The 19682-nt window shown below is 38.7% G+C and overlaps 1 long non-coding RNA gene across 1 annotated transcript; it reads right to left on the bottom strand.

The window, feature by feature from the left end:
* Nucleotides 1-341: 341 nt before the first annotated feature.
* Nucleotides 342-19519, bottom strand: LOC145511606 (uncharacterized). The gene is made up of 3 exons (XR_014057990.1): nt 19314-19519; nt 12415-12539; nt 342-2310 (listed from the first exon to the last, which is right to left on the bottom strand). It is a non-coding gene; the product is annotated as an uncharacterized LOC145511606 (long non-coding RNA).
* Nucleotides 19520-19682: the final 163 nt, after the last annotated feature.

Below are 19682 nucleotides of genomic sequence, written 5' to 3' on the forward strand. Positions count from 1 at the left end.
AGGGCGACTCAGACGGGCCTCCTTACCTGCCCTTCTCTGCTTCTCACTCAGAAACACACTCACAGCTATGCTTGGACACTTTCACATGGAGAGTCTCCAATGTAATTCTTTGATCTTTGCTTGAATGACAAAAACGATGCTTTTACTTCTTCCCATTCCTTTCTTTAAAATATACATTAATATATGCTTTGGGGCTTTTGTACAGTCTTTTTTTCTTAGTAGGTCTTTGCTTTCCTGTTTTTAGTTCTAGACCAAGAATGGAGATAGATCAAGATCCAGATGCCTTCTGAATCACTTCAAGGGCAAATAAGGAATAGTGCTTATAAACATAGCATGTAGTAGTTAATCATACTGAAGTATTTTTATTTCTTACAAAAGCCTTGCAAAATGCCATCTCCATTTAATATAGTAACAAAAGCAGATTCAAAATAGAGTGATTTGTTCAAAACTCATCAGATTATGGCAGAGGCAAAGCAAGAAACCAAGAACTCTTTGATCTGAACTCCAAAGAGCTTGTATAACTTCCAGTTTAATGGGGCAAAAGTTGTGAGTACACATCTTTGAACATAAAACAAAAACAGAAATATAACTTCTAGCTCATTTACTAATTCTCAGAGAATGCAGAATCCAGTTTTAGAGTTTTAAAGTCTATTTCAGTATTTGAATGGTTTTAGCACCAACCTCAATTAGGGCTTTATTTAGATTGCTATTAGTGGCATTCCTTTATAAGAGACTGTCCTAAATAAAAGGAAATTAGTGTTAACATATCATCCCCCTATCCCCACCCCTAAATGTGTATTGCTATTTCCTATTGTCCATAAAAGCAATAAAGCTATCATCAACAACTTCCACCTTTATGACACACTCCTTGGGTACCTGTCTTGAGAACACTAAAGCTGTGTAGAAGAACCATAACTCAAACGGTCCCTTAGAAAGAAGTACTATCTTTCAGTCTATGACAAAGAATCTGCAGTGAGAATGTTAAACGCAAGCAAATTGAGAGGTATTAAGAAGAATATGTCACCAGGGAAGAAGAACACGAGAAAATAGCAGAAAGAGATGAAATAATTTATAACCTTTCTCAAAATTATCAAGTTGGGGTAAGTTTTCTGGATTTTATCCATTTCTTTACAAATATGAAGATACTTATGACTTTTATTACTAGATAAAATATCTATCCAAGAATATGATCTTGTATTTGAATTATAAGAAGGGATTTCTTACTCTATTTTCTGCACATTATTGGCTAAAATGGAACTATTGCCTACTTCATTATTTCTGCCCCTTGTTTCCCTGTTACTTAAAGAAGTTCCAAAATTTGAGAATTAGCTTTAAACTCAATAGTTTGCAATTCATTTTTTGGCATTTGCTGGTGCTGTTATCGTGTAAAACAATTATTTCTAACTCTATTCATGTATTTATTTCCTCCTTTTGGAGGGCAAAAATAAATTGAGTTAGAATTAAATAAAATTAAATGGATGTAGTATTTTTCAGGGCTTCCCTAGTGCCTCAGACAGTAAAGAATCTGCCTGCAATGCAGGAGACCCAGGTTCAGTCCATGGGTCAGGAAGCTCCCCTGGAGAAGGGAATAGCAACCCATTCCAGTATTCTTGCCTGGAGAATTCCATGGACAGAGGAGCCTGGAGGGCTACAGTTCATGGGGTCACAAAGAGTCAGACATGACTGAGCAACTAACACGTTCACTATTTTCTCAATATTTTTCAATTTAAAAAAGATAAATATTCTCTATGCTATTAATGATCCCTGCCATCACCACATCAGTGCTCTGACTCTTTTATTGTCCAAAAGGGAAGCAAATGTTTTATATGTCAGTGAAAGTTTTAATGGACAAGTATTCAAAACCTTTACCTATAATTCTAATTTAAACTAATTTGGGTTTATGATCTTTAGGGAGATTTGTGATCCATGTGCAGATTATTATTACAATAAATTATTTTCCAGTAGGGTTCAATATAAAGGAAATGAACACGATTCTATGACTAGGCAGAGGAGAAATTTTCTAAGAAAAACAGCCAAGGGTTGGAATGAGAAATCTTTTCCCAGAGATATCTTAAAATGTGAGTCAGATACTAATTTGTCCTGGGCGATTTAGTTGACGCATCTCTGGGGGCTGAGCGATGAATTATATGACTCTGAAGGCTCTTTCCATTCCTGCAATGTGATGATAAATCTGGGTATTGCGTTAGATTTGTGTTCTTTCAAATGGGTGACATGGCTTTCTCTTCTTTGATTCCAATGAGAAAAATATCTGCTGTGAGGTTTTTCTTCTTAGGCGTTCTGTCACTTTTCCTATTTGAAAACAATGAAGACAGATGCAATTATCTATAAAAGGAAACAAAGTGAAATTGAATCCCTACCTCATACCAAATACAAAAATCAGTTATATAGGGATTAAAGATTATTTGTCAAATGCAAAACTTTAAAATATTTTGAGTTTGCTAGGTGACTGACCATAGATCTTTTAAATACATCAACATGTAATGGCCGTCAAATAAAAGCTTGAGCAATTCAACCGTATTAAAACAAAGAACTTTGGCTCATCAAAAAGACTTTTCAAAAGTGAAAAGATAAGACTGAGGGAAGGTATCTGGAACATATATAATAGATAATATTGTTATTAAGGTATACACAGAACTCCAAGTTAATAAGACAACGACAAATAATCCAATAGAAAAGCAGGAAAAAGAAGGGTCACCTCACAGAAGAGGTAACATACATGGCCAATGCAAATCAAGACTATGAGATAGCATTTTATACCCATTTAATTGGCAAAAATTTAGAAATCTGACGATGCCAAATATTGGAAAGGATATTGGAAATGAATCAACAGAATCACTTCTACATTGCAAACACCTCTACTGTTGGAAATGAATCAACAGAATCACCTCTACATTGCAAACAGAAATGTAAATTGCTACATCCATTCTGGAAAACAGCTTGGCATCATCTTGTAAAGTCATGTCTCATGACCCGGCAATTCTACTCTTAGGCATATACTTGTGCAACTACCCAAACACTCATATTTTGGGGAATTAAAAAATGGATACTCACAGTAGCCAAATAAGTGTGACAGATTATGGTGTACCTTGGTGGATATAGCTTGAGAAGAATGTACATTCTGCAAGGGTTGGGTATGGTGTTCTGTAAGCGTTAATAAGGTTAAGTTGAGAAATAGGCTTGTTCATATCTTCCATGTCCTTATTGATTTTTAAAATCTATTTATCCTGTCAATTACTGAGAGCATTAAAATACCCAGCTATGATTGTCTTCCTCAGTTCTGTCAGTTTCACTTCATGCCTTTTGAAGCTCTGGTACTAGTTGCATACATATTCAGGATTATATGTTTTCCTGATGAATTGACACTTTAACACTATGAAAAGTCTTAAATCCTTTGTAATATTTTTTATCTTGACATCTACTCTGTCTGGTATTAATACTGCTACGTTTGATTTCTTAGGCTGTTTACCAGGAATGTTTTTTCCATTTTTTAAATTATAACCTATTTGGATCTATATATCTATAAATGCATTTCTTATTAACTTCCCATAGTTGAGCCTTACTTTATTTTTCACAAAGCAGTCTACTTTATTTATTTATGACCATGCCATGGGGCATGTGGGATCTTGGTTTCCAGACCACATATCAAACCCATGCCATCTACAGTGGAAGCAAGGAGCCTTAACCACTGTACTGCCAGGAAAGCCTCAAGTCTTACTTTTTCATCCAGGCTGATTTCTGCTTTTAAGTGATATGTGTAGTCAATCTGCATTTAATACACGTATTGATACAATTGGGTTTAAATGTACCATCTTGCCCATTTTATTTCATTTGCCTCAAATGTGAGATAAGGTGACTAAACATTCTGGAAACTACTCAGTTCCAGGCACACCATAAAAGTTTGGTTACCCTCAGGTCACAATATGGATCCTCACCTTATCAACATCTAATTCTAATTAATATTTTACCACTTCATATAAAAAGTCAGAGCCTGAGCACGCATACCATTCTTTTTGCTATTTCTCTCATGAATTTTATTAACACTAAGAACATATTATAAATTCTAGACTAAAATTGTAATTTTTTTTACTGTAAACAATCGAATGTTTTTTAAAAAACTTAGGAGAAAAAAAGGTTTAAAAATGTATACAGTTGACCCTTGAGCAACATGGATTTGAACAGCATGTCCACTTATACACGGAGGGCTTTTTTTTTCCCCAGTAACTATTATAGTTACACGATCTGTGGTTGGTTGACTCTGTGGATGCAGAACTACAGATATGGAGTGTTGAGTATGGGGCTTGAGCATCCACAGTATTTGGTATATTCTGATGGTGGTTTAGTCTCTAAGTTATGTCCAACTCTTCCGGCCCGACGGACTCTAGCCTGCCAGGCTCCTCTGTCCATGGAATTCTCCAGGCAAGAACACTGGAGTGGGTTTCCATTTCCTTCTTCAGGGGATCATGCAGACCCAGGAATTGAACCAGGTCTCCTGCCTTGCAGGCAGATTCTTTACTGACTGAGCTACGAGGGATGATCCTTGGTATATTGTGGTGGGTCCTAAAACCAGTTCCTCCACAGATGCTGCGGGATGACTGTACATATATTTACCATTCCTAGTGTTCTTTCATTCCTGCCTGTAGATTTAGCTTCCATTTGGTACCATTTCCTTTCAACATGAAGAATTTCCTTTAATATTTCTTACAGCGCATATCTGCTGGCAATAAATCCTCTCAGCTTTTGTTTATTTGATCATGTCTATTTTATCTTCATTTCTCAAAGATACTTTTACTAGATAAAGAATTTTGGGTTGACAGTTATTTTTTTCCCCTTCTAGCACTTTAAAGATAATTTTTCACTGTCTTCTGGCCACCAAAGTTGCAGGAAAGTCAGTCAGTAATTCCTGTTGTTATTCCCCTGAGCCTATTGTGTCTTTTAATCTTGACTTTTTAAAGATTTTATCTTTATCTGTGTTTTCCATCAACTTGACTAGAACGTGCCTAGGTGTGGTTTGTTTTGTATTCATCTCACACACTATTTGTTGAGCTTCTTGACTCTAACTTTGGAAAGACCTCAGCCATTGTTTCTTCAAATATTTTTTCTGGCGCATTCTGTCTCTCCCTCACTTCCTCTTTTTTTCCCCTCTTCACTCCCCTGCCCTCCTGTTTCCTCTCTTTTCTTCCGTTCTTCTCTCTTTTCAGACACTAATATATATACATTAGTCTACCTGATATTGTCCCACAAGTTAAAGAGACTCTGTTCATTTTATTTTTACTTTTCTGTTCTAGAATCTTCATCTAACTCTTCTTTTATAATTCCCATTTATGTGCTAATACTCCTTATTTGTTTAATCCTTTCCTTTCTTTATTTTCAAGTGAAGGATAATTGCTTTACAAGATTGTATTGGTTTCTACCAAACATCAACGTGAATCAGCCACAGGTTTGCCCATGTCCCCTCCCATGGAACATCCCTCCCCCGTTTAATTTTTACATCCATCTTTTCCTTCAAGTCCTTGACATATTTATAGTAGCTGTTTGAAAGTCTTTATTAGCTAAATATAACATCTTGGCCACCTCAGGGTTAATTTTTATTGAGCACCTTTTTTCTCCCCTTAATTATTGGTCACATTTTTCTGTTTCTTTGCACGTCGAGGAATTATCGAAGGTATTCTGGATATTGTGAGGAACACCTTGTTGGAGTCTGGATTATTTTGCCTTCCATCAAAGAGTATTGAGTTTTGTTTGGTCAGGCAGTTACAGTAGTGGTAGATTTTCATAGCAGGCTTGGTTTTATGCTCTTAGGTAAGTCTATGATTTTATCTTTAGTCCTAAGGAATGGCTAGAACTTACTCTTAATATATGGTCTTACTCTGATTTTTAACTGAATGCAGTGGTGTTTGTCTACTCTGGCTAGTCCAGGCATCCACATCAGTCAGCACTATGCAATCTCCCTTATCTCTATTCTGCTCTTAGCTGCACAATAGCTGTCTTCTAATAGGCTGCTAGCACTCTCCAAGCACATATGATGCATCCCCACCAGAGCTCCGGGGTCACCTTTGCCTAGCTACTTTCTTCCCAGGACTCTGCTCACAAATTCAGCCTTCTGCAGCCCCAGTCTTTCACTCCTCCTCCTCATCTCAGCCAGACAGCTATTGGGCTTTCCCTTCCTGAACTACAGGCCAAAAATTTTCCCCAGGAAGAAAACTAGGGTAGCCATGGACATCCTTTGTGTATTTCCCTTCTCTCAAGAACCACAGTCCCGCGCTTCCTGTTAGCCAGTGCTTTGAAACAGCAACCTCATTTGTTTTGCCCAAATTTATAGTTGTTTATGATGGAGGGGGGAGGCAAACCCAGTAGCAGTGACTCCATTCTGGTCAGAAGGAGAAGTGACATTACTTGATTCTCATAAGCTTTCATTCTGTTTTTATAAAACTTTGAATTTTTTATAGTGTTGCAAAAGAAATTGAATTATGACTTATAGTCACAGCTCAGAGATCTAATTTCTCATGCTTTTGCAAAGCTGTCACATCCCAACTGCTCTAAGTTTTTTTTTTTTTTTTTCCTCTCAGTTGTCAGGATATTTTTTCTGGGACACTTGTGACCTTCCTTCTACCCGATGTTTTCCTTCTCATATCAAACTTAGGCTCACTACCCCCAAAGTTTCTTATTGCTATCTTCTGGAATATCCACCTCAAAATTTAAATTCCAAAAATCCTAAACCCTTTAAAAAAATCCAGTATGCAGTCATTATTTGTGCATTATAAAAATGATTCCAGAATCTGTTTCTATTTTTAGTCTAAGCCCTAGTTGGGCAAAAGATCTCTAATATGTAATTTTTGTTACTTTTATGTATGTTTAAATTTCGTATAATAAAATGTTATAGCAAAAACAAAAAGAGAATTCTAAAAGTTCATAATTAGTTCTCTCTCATCTGTCCTAAAACTATTTCCTTCAACTAAGTGGTGGTCTGAGTTCCAAGTCTAGGATTTGATGGGTGAGTATCTCGCCAAGATAATTCTCATTACTCTATAAGCATCAATCACTTTCCTGTTATCCTTAATCTTGTCTGAGCTTGACTATTTCATTTAATCTCTCTTAATTAGATAGCTCCTAAATCTGCAGGCATTTTTGCTACTTTTCTCTAGAACCTTCAAATGTCCTTTTAGGTCTCTTTTTAAAGCACAGTAATCCCAGCTGCATTTGGTTCTCCAGGAGAGCATCCACGATGGATCTAGACAAGGAGATAAACATCACCCAGTAAGAAGGTGCTGAGTCCACACCTTGAGCTCTCTTTAGCTTGATACACACAAAAATCTTTAAATTATGTTCTCTAATGACAATACTAGTCATTTGACACTTGATGTTAAAAAGATAGTTTACAAAATCTGCAAATAAGAAAACTAAAAAGTACAATAGAAAACAAAACTGGAAACTTCCTCAGTGAAATATTTATAAACTTTTGCTTAAGCTTTTAAAAAGCTAGCAGGTAACTAGTGCTTCCAATTCCTGACTAAGAAGAATTTATGGAAGAAATTTCGGAAGATTTAAAACAAAGTTCTAGACATGCTGGGCTGGGAATCCTGCCTTTAAAACTCAAAAGCTGAGTCTATCTGAGCAAATGAGGGAAATTCTCAGAGTCACAGTTTCTAGTCTGTTATACGAAGACATTTCTTGGTTTGCATGAAGTTTTCCCTGAGATGTTCACCTTGAAAAGAACGCTTGCTCTTTAAACCTTCTCTGTTCTCACTAAATGGGTTTCCAATCCTAGATCTGTCTGACTCCATAGTCTGTTCTAGCTTCTCTGTCATAATTTCAGTAGTGTATTTCATTTTGGAAAATATAAAATAAAAGATAGGGCTTCCCAGGTGGCTCAGTGGTAAGAGAATCCTCTTGCCAAGCGTTGTTTTCAAGGTGAACATCTCAGGGAAAACTTCATGCAAACCAAGAAATGTCTTCGTATAACAGACTAGAAACTGTGACTCTGAGAATTTCCCTCGTTTGCTCAGATAGACTCAGCTTTTGAGTTTTAGAGGCAGGATTCCCAGCCCAGCATGTCTCCTCCTCTGCAGGAGATGCAGTAGACGCAGGTTTGATCCCTGGGTGGGGAAGATCCCCTGGAGTAGGAAATGGCAACTCATGCCAGTATTTTGCCTGGAAAATCCATGGACAGAGGAGCCTGGCGGACTATAGCCCAGGGGTTGCAAAGAGTCAGACATGACTGAGCCACTGTGCATGCACACACGAAAAAAGAAAGAGGGACTTCCCTGGTGCTGCAATGGTTAAGAATTCACCTTGCAATGCAGGAGACACAGGTTCTATCCCTGGTGAGGGAATTAAAATCCCACATGTGGTGGAGCAACTAAGCCTATACGCCCCAACCAGACAATTTGTGTGCTGCAGCAGGAGATCCCTCATGACACAGCAGAGATCCTGTGTGCCACAGCTGAGACCCACGGGCAGCCAATAAATGAACAGGTAAGTAAATATTAAAATAAAATACAAGATAGCTTAGGAGGGCCCATTCACAGTGATTTTGGAGCCCAAGAAAATAAAACCTCGGGCCTTTTCTTTTCCCCTTCCACTTTTTCTCCTCCTATATGCCATGAAGGGATGGGATAGGATGCCAGTGTCTCAGTTTTTTGAATGTTAAGTTTTAAGCTGGCTTTTTCACTCTCCTCTTTCACCTTCATCAAGAGACTCTTTAGTTTTTCTTCACTTTCTGCCATTAGTGTTGTATCATCAGCATATCTGAGGTTGTTGATATTTCTCCCGGCAATCTTGATTCCAGCCTGTGATTCATCCACCCTGGCATTTCACATGATACACTCTGCAGAGAAGTTAAATAAGCAGGGTGACAATATACAGCCTTGTTGTACTCCTTCCCCAATTTTGAATAAGTCTGTCATTCCATGTCTGGTTATAACCATTCCTTCTTGACCTGCATACAGATTTCTCAGGAGACAGGTCAGGTGGTCTGATATTCCCCTCTTTTTTAAGAATTTTCCAGAGTTTGTTGTGACCCATACAGTCGAAGGCTTTAGCACAGTCAATGAAGCAGAAGTAGATGTTTTTCTGGAATTCCCTTGCTTTCTCCATGATCCAAAAAATGTTAGCAATTTGACCTCTGGTTCTTCTGCCTTTTCTAAATCCAGCTTGTACATCTGGAAGTTCTCAGTTCACATACTGTTGAAGCCTAGTTTGAAGGATTTTGAGCATTACTTTGCTAGCATGTGAAATGAGTGCAATTGTACGGTAGTTTGAGCATTCTTTGGCATTTCCTTTCTTTGGGATTGGAATGAAAACAGACATTTTCCAGTCCTGTGGCCACTGCTGAATTTTCCAAATTTGCTGACACACTGAGTGCAGCACTTTAATAGCATCACCTTTTAGGATTTGAAATAGCTCAGCTGGAATTCCAGCACCTCTACTAGCTTTGTTTGTAGTAATGCTTCCTAAGGCCCACTTGACTGCACTCTTGGATGTCTGGTTCTAGGTGAGTGATCACACCATCACGGTTGTCTGGGTCATTAAAGACCTTTTTTGTAGCCTGAGTGAGGAAAATACATTAGATCTCACACCTGAGAAGAAAATTCATCTGAGAAGACAGATGAAAACACAAGTTTAAAAAAAATAGGTGCACTTAAAGAGCTCAAATGCATCTGCAAATAAATAATAAAAATTAATACTAAAAATATGATTTCCTAATAAAAAATTCAGAAGGTGAAAAATGATCACTGCTAAGATCTAAAATTTATTTATTTATTATAAAATAGGCTTTGTGTTTAGATGATTTGGCCCAACTGTAGGCTAATGTAAGTGTTTGAGCACGCTTAAGGTAAACAAAGCTAAACTGTGATGTTCAGTAAGCTGCTGCTGCTGCTGCTGCGTCGCTTCAGTCGTGTCCGACTCTGTGCGACCCATTGACGGAAGCCCACCAGGCTCCACTGTCCCTGGGATTCTCCAGGCAAGAACACTGGAGTGGGTTGCCATTTCCTTCTCCAATGCATGAAAGTGAAAAGTGAAAGTGAAGTCGCTCAGTTGTGTCCAACTCTTCGTGACCCCATGGACTGCAGCCTACCAGGCTCTTCTGTCCATGGGATTTTCCAGGCAAGAGTACTGGAGTGGGGTGCCATTGCCTTCTCCAGTTCAGTAAGCTAGGTGTATTAAATACATTTTGACTTATGACATTTTCAATTTACAATGGTCTTATCAGCACATAGCCCTATTATAAGCTGAGGAAGATCTGTATTAGCAAATATTAGCAAGCTCTCAAAACTAATAGACTAAGATCAAGTAAGTTTTGTTAAAGGAATGTGGAAGTGACTTGCTATTAAAAAAAAAATCACTTTCAGGGAACATCAGCACAATTTATTACATCAACTAGCTAAAGGACAGAACCCATAGAATCTTAGCAATAAATCTTGGAACAGAAGGGCTTTCATCAAATCCAAAACTATTCCTAATAAAAACTCATAATAAGTAATGAAACATTTCATCAGCTAAAAACTATCCACAAACCAACCACAACTATTATTCTAAATGCTAAGATACACTAAATTATTTTGCTTAAAATCAGGAGCTAGATTGGAATGCCTAGTTATCACCCTCATTGTTTATAACTTCTGTTGTTAAATAACTGGTATAAATATTAGAAAAGATAATAAAACCACACTTTTTGCTGATGATATAATTGTATGCCTAGAAATCCAAGAGACTCTATTAAAAAATATACAAGAGTAACTAAAGAATTTTAAAAGATGGTAGTATACAAAATGTAAGATAGAGCTGTTTACCTCTAGCAATAACTTCCTAGATGAAATAGAAGCAACACTATAACAGTGCTAAAATATATATTAATATGGGACTAGCTATAAAAAGAAGCTCATGATCTATAAGGATCTATAGGAAACTATAAAATCTTATCAAAAATGGAAAGATCTGAACAAAGTTGAAAATAACATTTTCTGGTTTGAAATAACTTAATATCATAAAAATGTTAATTGTCTCAAAGTCAATAATAAATTTGGTTCAATCCCAAATGGAATTCTAAAATGGTTTATTTTAATTGTCTAAAATATTCTTAGAATTTATATGGATGAAAAAACACCCAAAGATATCCAAGAAAAGTATAGAAAAAAAGAAAACCATGTGTAGTTAGAGAGTAGGAAGATTGGTTTTGGAAATATCAGAAGGCACTGTATTATCAAGGTAGTCAAATGATTAAGGTATGACATGGAAACAGACAAACAAATCAGTTGTTAAGATAGTTAGTTGGAAATAGATTATAATGTATATAGAAAAATATATGTAAGATGGATTAATAACCACAGTTGTAGATTGATGTATTTAGAGCAATTATACAAGAGCTCATATAAGAAAAAAGCATGTTACCATGTAGAAAAATGGGAAAAGGATACAAACAGATAATACACATAAGACCAACTCCAAATATAACAAATACAAACAGTGCTTTAGAGACTCCCCTGGCAGTGGGTGGTTAAGACTTTGCCTTCCAATGCAGGGGATGCAAGTTTGATCCCTGGTTAGGGAGCTAAAATCTCACATGCCTTGAGGCCAAAAAAAAAAAAAAAGAAAAGAAACAATATTGTAACAAGTTCAACAAAGACTTTAAAAACGGTCAACATCAAAAAAAAAAAAAAAATCCTACAAAAAACCAAAACCTTAAAAAAAAAAAAAATGCCCTGAAGTACTAGTACTCAGGAAAATGCACGTAACACTAGCAATGAGCTGTCATGTCATACTTATTCAATGGCCAAAAAGAAAGTTGACATCTATTGCTGGCTGCAACCTGGAGAAAGAAAAAGAATGATCTCAAACATCCCTGATGGAAATGTGAAAACTTTCTGTTGTTGTGAAACTGTCAAACAACATCTCATAAAATTAAAAAATATTTATACTTTCCAACCCAACAGTCCCACTCTTAGGAATCTAGCCTCCAGAAAGAAAATCATCATGAATTAAGGAAATATATAAATGGTATTTCCTGTAACATTGCTTTTAGGAAACCACTGGAAATGTATTGAATGCCTTAATACAGGGGAATGCCTGAGACAAGTGTGAGACACCCACACCAAAGGGAAATATGCCCCACACCAAAGGGAAATACGCCCCACACCAAAGGGAAATATGCCCCATACCAAAGGGAAATATGCAGCCATTTAAAAAAAAAATGAGTGAAAGTTCTGTCAAGTGACTTGGAGGAATTTCTACAAGATGAAGGAAGCATTTAATGTGATCTTTTTTGCAAAACAAGTAAGAACAAAATTAACCAAAAAACTTACGTGTGTGTCATGTACTTGTGTGTGTTTCTATATGGGGTTATATGAGTTGGGAGGGAAAGGAAGACATTCAGACTGGGCTGTTCATGTAAGTCACCTTGGGCCGTTGGAGCGTTGGGGTGTGGTGAGTGAGCAGGTGGGAAGAGCTGCTTTCACGATGCAACACTGGAGTGAAATCTGCAGAGAACGTCTCTTCCTTTGTGATGGGGGCATTACTAACAGCTACAACAAAAAGAGCAAACACGAGACATATTGAATTCTGACATTATGATACATTGCATTTTTTCCTTCCCAGAAACATTTTCCTTATTTCTATCTGAATTCAAAAGAGTGAGGGACTTTTTGTTTAACAATTCAATTCTCTTTACTTCTCCTTCAGAATTTACAATTTTAGATTTTCACACTCCCTCTCTAGGTTTTTATGTAGGTTTAAATTTGTTATGGTGCACATTTTTCTAGAGGTAGAATGCTGGGTTCTCTTATGCCTTTACTGATGGTATTCTTTTTTTGTTGTTGTACTTTTAGACACAACAGAACATATTTCTATGAGCAAATTTTATTAATATTCAAATATTCTATCCTAGGTATAATTGATAGGTGAGAATTAAGTGTCTTAAAGGTCTCTTATTCAGTTGAGGGGGATCAGGGAAGCTGCCTGGAAGAGGTGTTGTGACACATAGTAGGCCTTCAAATGTTTGCCAATGAGGACACTTCTAAACTGACACTGAACGGTCAAGTAGGAATTAGCCAGAGAACTGGGAGAACAGATAGGTTATTTCAGACAGAGGAAACATTAATAATGACAACTGGCATTTATTGGAAATTCACTATGTACAAAATAACTCAATAACCGTTCTGATGCATGAACTCACAGATACTGCATATAAACCTTATTTCCAGTCTATAGATGAGGAAACTGAGTCAGTGGGCTGTTGGGTGTCAAGTTCTCTTAACAATAAAGGGTGGAATTATGAATCAAACTCCAGTCTGTGTGTTGCCAAACCCTGAGCTATTACCCACTGCAGTATACTAACAGCAGGTGTAAAATGCAAGATTCTGTCACCTGAGTGTATTGAGTTAGTTAACAACTCACCCAGGCGTGACCATACTGCCTGTTTCACATTTCACTACCTGAAAGAATTTGGTAACATTCCACACCTGGATATTTGTGCACTTCGCCATCTAGACCTTTTAGAAAAATGTTCAATGAAGCAATTGCCCATATTAACCTGCAGGTGGTCCCAATATTAATACTATCCTATTCAAAGAAGTATCTATATATTCTATTCTGCTTTTAGAATATTTAAGATATCTAACTCTACTGAGTGGGGAAAATATTTTTCACAAGGTAATTCAATGATTTAAAAACCTTTTTCCTAATTTTTTTTTTCTGAAAATCTAAATAACCTTTATGGTAGGTTGTCTTCATGAAAGCTATTCTTTACTCATATATGTATAAAGCAGTAAATGGCAAGGATTCTACTCTATTCCAAGTGAAGGAAACATAGACAAAATACTACCTCATTTTCAGCTCTGTCTTTGTCTGGGATCATTTGTTTACCAGGAACAGAAATCCTCTAAAACTAGCCAAGGAAAAATGAGGATTTACCTGAAAGACTTTACTTTACCAGAGTATTTAGTAGATCCTAAAGGAATTGAGTTGATTTGGATCTCAAAAGAGGCTAGGAAAGGAACTGGAAAAAAATCAGGAATCTTTCATTATTAGATTCTCTGTTTCTGATTCTCTCCTCTCTGTTCACCTGCTTTATTCTTTCTACTGCAGATCAGCCCCTTCTATTTCAGCACACAAGGACCCTTACTGGTTTTGGATAACTTCCAGGTCAATATACAATTGAGTCAGACTCTTAGTTCCCTAGCTTAAATGATCTGAAGGGTGAATCTGATCCACTAATAAATTGCCTCCCCTAACATCCAGCCCTGGTCTGCATAATTGTGAGCAAGGGGATGTAGGATTTTTAATATATAGTATGTAGGGTTCCCCTCCAGGGTCTTGGAGAAGATGGATCTCTAAGAATATTGGGGGGATGCGGGGCAGGGCAGTAGAGCTTGCTGCCATTAAAGTAGTAGCCTATGCAGACAGTAGTAACAAGAGGAATACCATTTTACATCAGATCAACCAAGATTAGATATTCCTGTCTAATTGGAATACAAGTGCAGTGCAAATAATTTGAAGATACCTTTATGGAACCTTTCTAATTTCACATATATAGCTCTTAGGAAAATGTTGTTTGATGCCCAAGAATGATATGTTCTATATATAACGTTTTCTTTAAATTTTCATATCTGATTTTAGGATGAAATTTGACATGGACCATAGTCACAGACTTTTGACTCGAGGACAACTCTCAATTTAACATGTGTTACTGCAACTGAATATTCTGAGAAAATTCATGTGCCTACCCCACGAGGACCAGGCATGTGCAGTGACCTACATATGTTTATCAAATGAATGGATGTCAAGTTTTGCCAGTCTTTCAAGAACCATGCCATTCTGTTAGGGAAGCCAAAAAGATGTTTTGCCTCCTGTGTTATTCAGGGGATAATTTATGTACTCTATGATTTTGACGTTCCTGCCTGTGTCCTGCTGCCCAAAATGTGACAATTTTGTTCAACATTAGCACAGACTAAAATTATGAAACTCAAGTCAGCCAACATCCCTGGCAAAGGCTTGACAGAGGTGAACGGCGAGAACAGTGGGAAGACTGAGGCTAAGAATAGATTTTCTTGGATGGCCTGTAGATTTTCATCACGGCCTCCACTCACTTGCCATTATTAGCACTGGTAATTAATGTCTGGCTGGCTAGATTTCGTCATAGTCTTGGGTTCTATTCTCTTCTGAGTGAATTTAGTCAGGGCTGATGCCACTAAATGGATTTCTAACCCAGAGCCTTGGGAACATTCCAGAGGATGTCATGTGGAAGAACAACCAGGTGGCTTTTTTTTCCCTCTGCAGCTTCCTGCTCTGACAGTTCACCCTGGAACATAGCACCTGCTAGTCCACAGTTAGCATAGGATACGTAGATACTAAATAGGTTCTCATTTTTATTTTTTATGTTTCTGAATCTTAGTCTCCATATTCTGTTCATTTGTTATATTTTCTTCCGAGATTCTTGAGGAAGGGCATTTATTTTTAGCAATCAGTGAAGCTATTTGAAAAGGGATTGGTTTTGGTATTATATTTGCTGTGCCCCTCAAAGCACAGTCCTGAAATAAGGACTTGAAAACATAGGTTAGAGAGGAGCCTCTGGCTCTAGCCGCAAGCCAGACGTACTGTATTTGATACAGTCCGCCAAATTCTACTGAATTTTAGTTCGTTATCAGTTTTAAAAAATTCCAATCAGGTAAAATCACAAATAGGTGACTATAGATTGAATGATTGTGTCCCGCCATATGTGTTTCCCAGACGGTAAAGAATCTGCCTGTAATGCAGGAGATCCGTGTTCAATCCCAGGGTCGAGAAGATCCCCTGGAGAAGGGAATGGCTACCCACTCCAGTATTCTTGCCTGGAAAATTCCATGCACAGAGTGGCCTGATGCAAACAGCCAACTCATTGGAAAAGACCCTGATGCTGGGAAAGATTGAGGGCAAGAGGAGAAGGAGGCAGCAGAGGATGAGATGGTTAGATAGCATCACTGACTCAATGGACATGAATTTGAGCAAACTCCAGGAGATAGTGAAGGACAGGGAAGCCTGGCATGCTGCAGTCCATGGGGTCACAAAGAGTTGGACTGAGCAACTTTCACTTTCAAAGAAATCTTTATCTCCAAGGTGATGGTACTAGGCGGTGGGGCTTTTGGCGAGGTGCTTGGGTAATGAGAGCATAGCTTGCATGGATAGGACTTGCACCCTTATAAGGGGCTCCAGAGAACTCTTGCACCTCTGCTACTAGGTGAGGACACAGTGAAAAGACAACTGTCAATGAAACAGGAAGCCCGTTCTCACCAGACACTGCAGCTGCCAATGCCTTGATCTTGGACTTCCAGCCTCCAGAACTGTGAGAAATAAATTTTTGTTGTTTATAAGCCTCCTAGTCTATGACATTTTTCTTACAGCAGCTCAAATAGACTAAGACACAGGTCTTCACCATTTTCAAGTTTAGACATGTGTCTAACACTGGGGACAACCCCACTCCCACTCAGCAGGGCTAATTTTTTTGTAGCCAGCTCTTGTGTAAGTGCTTTCACAGTCTGTGATTTTCCGATGGTCAGATTATCCTTTTGGCCACACCTGTTCATACACTTAAGCATCAAGTCTTGAATATTTATTATCATATACCTGATATTATGTGACTCTCAAAATAGTTATTCAGTCACTACGTTGTGTCCGACTATTTGTGACCCCATGGACTGCAGCACGCCAGGCTTCCCTGTCCCTCACTATCTCCTAGAGTTTGCTCAAATTCATGTCCATTGAGTCGGTGATGCCATCTAACCATCTCATCCTCTGCTGCCCCCTTCTCCTTTTGCCCTCAATCTTTCCCAGCATCAGGGTCTTTTCCAATGAGTCAGCTGTTTCCATCAGGTAGCCAAAGTATTGGAGCTTCAGCATCAGTCCCTCCAATGACTGTTCAGGGTTGATTTCCTTTAGGATTAACTGATGTGATCTCCTTGCTGTCCAAGGACTCTCCAGAGTCTTCTCTAGCACCACAGTTTGAAGGCATCAATTCTTCAGTCCTCAGCCTTCTTTATGGTCCAACTCTCACATACATACATGACTACTGGAAAAGCCATAAAACAGTACCATCTCTTTATTACATAAATTCTCCTACAGACCATTTATTAAAAAAATACCAAGTCACTGAGAATCTCAAAAATGCCAAGAGACTTGGGGTATATTATCAGGTGCACAGATGCATTCCTTTCACAGATGCATCTGCTAATTCATTTTTACCAGTCTTCCTAAGCTGAATCAGAGAGCAGTCTCCATGCTCTCATTAGGTGGATGACCCAATAAACAGCAATAGCTGTGACAGCCAGAGGAGAAGCGCTTTTTCCCCTTTCAATAAAATTCTGGTTTATTTTATGGGTTCTTAACTATTGGAGAGACAGGGGCGGGGTGTGGTCTTGCCCAAGGCCTGGAGAGCAGACTGGGTCTCTGGGGAGTAGAGGTGACATTTCTCTTATATTGTTCATTGTCCTTTGGAAACTCGTTTCAGAAGTCTCCCTGTCTCAAGAAATTCTTCAACCCATGGATGAATTCTACGGAAGCCACAGGTTCTGAAACCCATAAACTGGGGTTCGAGTCTCCCTACTTGGAAGCTGCTAACTTTGCATGTTTAGCCAGACCCTTTTCTGTGGGGGGTGGAGGGAGTGGGGATGGGAGGCGATGGGATAGGGGGTGTTGTTGAGGGGAGCAAAGAATACTTTCATCCAGGTTACAGGATGACAGTGGCCCTTGGACTGGCAGCCCTGCAGAAGTTGGAATGGCCACGTTCAGCTGTGTTCAACCCACAAAGAATCCATCTTAAAAACACCATCAAAGTTCATTCTCCCCAAAACCAAGCAAGACCCAGACCCACATTGATCCACAGGTACCAGCCCAGTTTCTTTCCATGCATGATACAGGGTGCTTGGGGCTGGTGCACCGGGATGACCCAGAGGGATGGGATGGGGAGGGGTGTGGGAGGGGGGTTCTGGAAGGGGAAAACATGTACACCCATAGTGCATTCATGTCAATGTATGGCAAAACAAATACAATATTGTAAAGTTAAGAAATAGATAAATAAACTAATAAAAAAAAAAAAAGAAACATCTGATGGTACAACTCCCAGTCTCTTGGTATTTTTCTTTTCTGCCCCCTCTTCCATTTTTCCAAATTATCTCCTGGCTGCCAGCGCCTTAGATTTGCCTGTTGGGAGCCTGGTAGTTGGTAGTTTAAACCAAAGAGGTGGCCATCTCAGACTTATGAGTTCTCTAATGTTCCCTCCAGTTCTCTAAATTTCTTTCTCTGAGATTTCTTACATGAAAGGTTACTAAGACATTGTAATTCTCACTTAGAGTATGAGTCTAATTTATCCCAAGTTCAAAATCGTTCATGATCTAGTATCTCTATGTGCTCAGTCCTGTCTGACTCTTTGTGACCCTTTGGATTGTAGCCCACCAGGCTCCTCTGTCCATGGGACTTTTCAGGCAAGAATACTGGAGTGGGTTGCCATTTCCTCTTCCAAGGGATCTTCCCCACCCAGGGATGGAACATGCATTTCTTGTGTCTCCTGCACTGCAGGCAGATACTTTTGCAGTTTTAGATCAAAGTTTATCCAAGAAATATTTATTGTGTGTTTTATGAAGCAGGAATGAGAATACAGTGGTGAACAAGACAGAAAGTTCCCTGGTTTCCTAGAACAGCCATTCTAGGAGCAGAATGGCTCCGTAATTCATTCACTTCAGAAGTCAGCGAGAAAAACAATGCTAGAAATAGGAAGGAACTATGCATTTGGCATGTTGTATAGTGTACTATAGATCCGGAATTGAAAAAAAGACTTCACAACAAAATATTTCAGATCGATTACTTCCATTCAGGAAATAACACTATTTTCTGCAAACTAGAAATTACTTTATCCCTCTTTTCTTTAAGGTTCTCTTAAATCGGTAATTATTCAAGGTCTCCATCCAATTCTCATCAAATTGCCCTATTTGTAGCTTCCAAACGTTCACATCTCTGTACTGAAATGGAGCCTATAAAATGCCTTAGGGGCTTAAACTGTGTGAGGCGAAATGGTATTTAAGTCCTTAGTTGAAATTATGAGCTTTGAAAGTGTTGCATTTTTAATTTATGGGAGTATTCCTCCACTTCCTTTTTTGGGGGGAGGGTGGTTAGGAAGGGTGGGAAATAATACACGTTTACTACATGGACCGTCTTCTCTTTTATACAATTTTCATGAACTGGAGACTTAGGAACACTTCACACTGCTTGCAGGCATCTGGAAACTTGGTAGTTCCCCGCCCCCCCCCCCAACTCTCAAAGCAGTTTCTTACCGCTAGTCCAATTATCGCAGGCAGAAAAGCTATTAATAAATACATATCTCGTTTTTCGCCGATCTTTCTTCCAGAAAAGTGCTAGTGAAAAGGAAATAGAGAAGAAGGAGTACGGAGGAGAGAGGAAAAGGAGGGAGAGACTAGGGGAGAAAGAAGCCAGAGAATGAAGGCGAGGCAGAGCGCTGGAGCATGGACTGAGGACGAGCGGACCCAGCGCAGCCGCGGCGCGGAGCCGCCTGTGGCCACTGGTCCCCGGAGCTGCCAATCCGGGCGTAATCCTGGAGGAATTTCTCCCGGGTTTCGCTGGGAGTCACATTGCCGCCTCCTCTCCTCGGGCAGCCCGGAGGAGTCAGGAGAAGCCGGCTGGGG

The sequence above is a fragment of the Giraffa tippelskirchi genome, chromosome 6, assembly GCF_054371585.1.
Source record: "Giraffa tippelskirchi isolate mGirTip1 chromosome 6, T2T-mGirTip1v1.2.pri, whole genome shotgun sequence".
NCBI lineage: Eukaryota > Metazoa > Chordata > Mammalia > Artiodactyla > Giraffidae > Giraffa > Giraffa tippelskirchi.